This window comes from Mesoplodon densirostris, chromosome 17 (assembly GCF_025265405.1).
Source record: "Mesoplodon densirostris isolate mMesDen1 chromosome 17, mMesDen1 primary haplotype, whole genome shotgun sequence".
Taxonomy (NCBI): domain Eukaryota; kingdom Metazoa; phylum Chordata; class Mammalia; order Artiodactyla; family Ziphiidae; genus Mesoplodon; species Mesoplodon densirostris.
The window spans coordinates 53888834-53894833 of record NC_082677.1 but is presented as its reverse complement, the minus strand read 5'-3'; positions in this window follow the sequence as shown (position 1 = coordinate 53894833).

Below are 6000 nucleotides of genomic sequence, written 5' to 3'. Positions count from 1 at the left end.
TGTAACACCAAATTTACTTTGTTACCATTTATTTCCAATTCTCTTCCATATTATTCATGTAAAGTCAGTTTCACCTGTGGCTCCAGGGATAGAAATATGACCCAGTATTAGATGCTCAGAATAACCGTGACCACATGTAAAACAGGTCATGTAACCCAATCAGAAGCTATGAGAGACTTTCCTTGGTTGATGTATATAGAGAGCAGATTCTACCTTTCACATGAGCTTCTAGTCTGGAGAACACAATTGGGAACTACTATTGTGTCACTGCATGCTGACAATGCACATGATTCCTTATTTGATTAATATATCAGCCTTAACACCAAAGGAGAGAGTACAAGGGACACACTGGAGCATCTAGGACCAGTTTCACTAAACTGTGCACTTTGAGTAGCATAACTTCAAGTTCCAATTCACTTAAAGAAGTTTATATTGGGTTTTCCTTTTGGTTGTATTTTTAAAATAATATATTGGAAACCTGAGACTCCTAAAAAAATGTAGAACCTAAGACATAAATTTATGAGGTCATGAGCTAAGTTACCATTTAGGGTATTGGCCTCTTTCACAACTATCCCTCCTTTTTTTTTCCTTTTGTCAGTTCCTGCTTCCAAAGGATTTTACAATAGACCCTCCCAAATCATATGCATATAAAATAGCCTACCTCCTCAACAGTGCAAGTTATATCTCAGAAGGAAATATGGCTCAACCTGACCCAAAGATATTCAAATTCAGGAAAAACTGAATATAAGACATCTCAGACTATCTTCTGCTTGCAATATAGCTTAAAAAAAACAAATGAGCAGGAAGTGAAGGAAATGTATAGAGGTGCATGTAGCCTTATAATAAATTTATCTCCCCTCTCTTAATATGTACACTGATCCTGTTTGTTACTTGACACTATACCATCCTGCCAAATATATTAAGCAACTTCAACGTAATTTCCATGACTTTTGAGACTATGTTGGAAGCAGAAACCATAGAATGTGGAGGGTCTGTTTGTTATTCTATACATGATGACACATAGCTTCCAAGTTTATTTTCTCTGTTTTCCTGCCTTATTCTCCTCCTTCTCTTTCTTATCTTAGACTTCTTTTCCCTGCTGTGTTTACTCCATAGTCTTCCAGCAGCGTCAGAGGGAGCTAGAATAAAAATTAAAATTTTATAGTGTAGTCATTAGAGTAACAGGTAGAAAGATCAGTGAATACATGGCACAGTGCTAAATTCTTGCAGATGTTTCTGACTGAATCCTTGCCAACTGAATTTGAAAGCAATGTATGACTGTTTCAGGATGCTGCAGACAATCAGCTCTCCCTTTCTGCACTTTTAAGTCAAGCTACTTGCAAGCAACAGAATAAAATAACTTACATCTCTTCAGTTTATTGAGCTGAAGATAACATTCTGAAATTGGGTGACTTTTTCAAAAAAAATCTCATTTTAAAACTTTTCAAAAGCATGATTGTGTTATTACAAGTAAATGTAGCCTTTAAATCATAATTATCTGAGTTTCAAACATCTGTTGATAATTAGCACTCTTATTCATACAAAACTATTTTTAGTCCAAAATTGCCCCAGGCATTTTGGATTGTGAGATTATCTAGGGACTTAGATAAAAGTATAGATATTCTTAGACCCATCCTAACACTAATACACCAGAATCTACAATGGAGGGTCTTGTAAACATAATTTTGTAAGACTCCCAAATAATTCTATACTCAAGCAAATTTGTGAAACGTTGATTCATTCTTTTTTTTTTTTTTTTTTTTTTTTTTTTTTTTTGCGGTACGCGGGCCTCTCACTGTTGTGGCCTCTCCCGCTGCGGAGCACAGGCTCCGGACGCGCAGGCACAGCGGCCATGGCTCACGGGCCCAGCCACTCCGCGGCATGTAGGATCTTCCTGGACCGGGGCACGAACCCGTGTCCCCTGCATCGGCAGGCGGACTCTCAACCACTGCTCCACCAGGGAAGCCCGATTCATTCTTGATATAAATTTACAGTCAAAGCTCTCCTGTTTCTACTCTAACTTCTACCCCTGATTAGTAATTAAAATTACCTCTGTTCTTTGGTGAATCTGTTCCTCAGTCTATTCTAGAGCCTACATCTTCTGTCTGTGTCCATATAAATTCTTATTCCTAGAATTATACTCCTTTCCCCATATTTTTGTTTCCTTGGTACATAACATGCAGTTATATTGTGAAATTACTTTTTGTTTGAGTAGGCTACATGATGTGAGATAAAATCAATATTCAGCACTCACATATTGCCATTTATTTAGTTTCTCAGAAATTCACATGCTTTTTCCTCTATGACAGTTTGGGTGCTGGTTGGAAAACAAGAGAAATGTATTGTAACTCACTTAAGCAAAAAAGGAACTTATTGGAAGGATATCTAGCTGCTCAAAGAATTATCAAAAAGACTAGATAACAACGTTTAGAAAATTGTCAGGAAAAATGAAAGCTAGGCAACGTGACATTTGACAAGTATATCACAGAAACTGACTCTTTTGGATGCTCCCAATACTCCCACTTCGTTGGCTTCCAACATCACCTCTACTCTATTCTCCACACCATTGCTGTGATTAGCCATTTATTTTTAAGCTATTCTTTCTATATTAAAGTTCCAAATAAGAGTATTTAAATAGGTGATTGTAGGTCATGAACCTACAACTCTCTAGGAGCTGAAAAATGTGAGTCTTTATTCTTCCATAGTGTAAGTGGAAGAATAGTTCAGAATAACATAATAGGAGACTGAGTTAAAATAGATGGTCTGTTCACATGCTCAGTAATAGACCTAAAATGAATGACTATAATAATCCACAACTTGGCTGCTTAACATACACATAAACCCTTCTTCCTGTACATAAACTTCTAAACCAAAAAAATTTCCCCAAAGAAATATAATGCAACAATTCCCTTTTCAATGCAAATTTCATTCATATATAACCATGCGACCCAAAGGAGGCAGACCTATAAGCAATAAGGATATATTATACAGCACAGAGAAATGTCGCCATTATTTTGTAATAACTTTATATTGAGTATAAGCTATAAAATTATTGAATTACTGTGTTGTACACCTGAAACTAATATAATATATTAATCAACTATACTTCAATTAAAAAAGGGAGGCAGACTCAACAATTCTAAACCCATACGATTATTTCATACAGTTCCAAGTCCAAGATATCTTGATAATGTTCATTTCTCCTCTAATTCTGATCTAATGCTAAATATTATCTCACATACGGGTTAAGTTAAACAGGTATCCAGAAGCAATACACACTCTCTATATATATTTGGGGGAAGGAAGTAATTAGAAAAAGTAAGTCAGTTAATTTTAAGGATAATTCATCATTTCTGCAACGAATCAAACCACAGATGGAATTTAGGATTTTTCTCCTCCATCAACTATACCATACTTCCTTTGATTTCAATCTGTAACTCAACTGGTAAGGTGCTAGGCCTTTTTTTGTAATATAAACCTTTATTTCTGAATGATTTGAGCCCATGGTGGTACTGCTTTTATATTATTGCAATAGCTTTTCCTTAACGTTCACCATTATGTATAATGGTATAATTGTATAAAAAATTGTATTGTATAATTTGTACAATCACCATTGTATAAAAAAAAATGAAGTTTTTCTCTTTCTGACTTACTTCACTCTGTATGACAGACTCTAGTTCCATCTACCTCACTACAAATATCTCAATTTCGTTTCTTTTTATGGCTGAGTAATATTCCATTGTATATATGTGCCACATCTTCTTTATCCATTCATCCGATTATGGACACTTAGGTTGCTTCCATGTCCTGGCTATTGTAAATAGAGCTGCAATGAACATTTTAGTACATGACTCTTTTTTGAATTATGGTTTTCTCAGGGTATATGCCCAGTAGTGGGATTGCTGGGTCGTATGGTAATTCTATTTTTAGTTTTTTAAGGAACCTCCATACTGTTCTCCATAGTGGCTATATCAATTTACATTCCCAACAACAGAGCAAGAGGGTTCCCTTTTCTCCACACCCTCTCCAGCATTTATTGTTTCTAGATTTTTTGATGATGGTCATTCTGACCGGTGTGAGATGATATCTCATTGTAGTTTTGATTTGCATTTCTCTAATGATTAATGATGTTGAGCATGCTAACACATATATATGGAATCTAAGAAAAAAAAAAAAGGTCATGAAGAACCTAGGGGTAAGATGGGAATAAAGACACAGACCTACTAGAGAATGGACTTGAGGATATGGGGAGGGGGAAGGGTAAGCTGTGACAAAGTGAGAGAGTAGCAGGGACATATATACACTTCCAAATATAAAATAGATAGCTAGTGGGAAGCAGCCACGTAGCACAGGGAGATCCGCTCGATGGTTTGTGACCACCTAGAGGGGTGGGATAGGGAGGGTGGGAGGGAGGGAGACGCAAGAGGGAAGAGATATGGGAACATATGTATATGCATAACTGATTCACTTTGTTATAAAGCAGAAACCAACACACCATTGTAAAGCAATTATACTCCAATAAAGATGTTAAAAAAAACAAAAACAATGAAGTATTCGCAAATAAAATGTGGCTCCATCCAAACTCTGCCATGTTTCTAATCTGTGAAAATCACCCAAACCAACATCAAAATTCCCATTTTTCCCCAAATGGTGCGATAATCCCCAAAAGGCAAGTTGCTGCCACCTCCTCTAATTCAATGGAATCATGGATCCACTAACAGAAACCTGTCTTTGAGGTACTAAAATCTCTAAATTGCACAAGATGTCAGTCCTGGAAATAGTAATCAAATATTTTGTGAATGGGTACTTAAGAGTAACTATGGGATTTATCATTACCTACTTCTATGTATTGACTTCTAGACCCATGCAGAATATATTCTACATTTTGCATGATGTTGTTGACAACTGATACCTGACTGGGAAAACTTAACGATTTCTGGGAACATTGGCACACTGCTGTCCTTACTTTGATGTATAAAGAATACCTCAGTCAAAAGCCATGCTCTATAAAATACTAATGTGGTTTGTCATCATTTAATCAGTTTATGGACTTTGGTACTGGCAGAGGCACAAAGGGGGAAAATATTTTTCAAAACCTGAATGAATATTTGTTTGAAAGGAAAACTTGCTACTTTCTCTAAGATGAAAAGGATAAATAAAAATGACCTGTTTTAAAGCTACTCTTCACATATTATAAAAGATTAGGGGCTTGAAGCTGCTTACTTCTATTAGTGAGTTTGGGTACTCAGTGGCAGCAATAACTAAAATAGTTGTAATTATGGGAAGTTCATGCCATCAGTTTTCTGCATAGCCTACTTCTTGTTGGTGAGGTCTTTGTGAAAGCATCACAGTGGTACTTGAAGGAGGCTCACATATATTTCACTTAAGTAATTTTACAGCTGATTATTAAAATGCCCTCTGGAATAATGACCTTCTGATAAGAATTCACATGGGACATAAATATTGTCACACTCTGAGCCATTATACAAATATCTCTGCAAGAATCCTCATTCTTTTCTAATTTCTCAAACTTGCTTCTTTCATTTCTTTTACTATCCAATAAAGTTAACCACCCTTGCTATGAATTGCAGAGTATCCTTATCTCATGCCTTATCTACTAGTGGATGACAAGATATACCACTCTAAGGAATATCTCCGGGCAAGCCATCCCTTGTTCCCACAGCCTTCAGAACTACTCCTGAGAAGGCTATATTGTCATCACAGTCCATTTCTTGTTGTTCTACTGGTATATAAGGTAGAATGGTTGATAAAATGTTATTTTCCACCTCCTTTGCCAGCTAATCAAGGAAAATTCCTTATAAGAAAATGATGAGTTGAGGAAGAGGCACTTACCTGGTAGGAAAAATCATGGTAGGAAGGTTAATGACCTGATCTGATCCTGCTACTTTTTTGTACATATCAGAAAATGACATATACACATCTAGTGCTATTTTAGGATGGTGTGCACCCAAAATTATGTCAATTCAACAAAAGCAATTC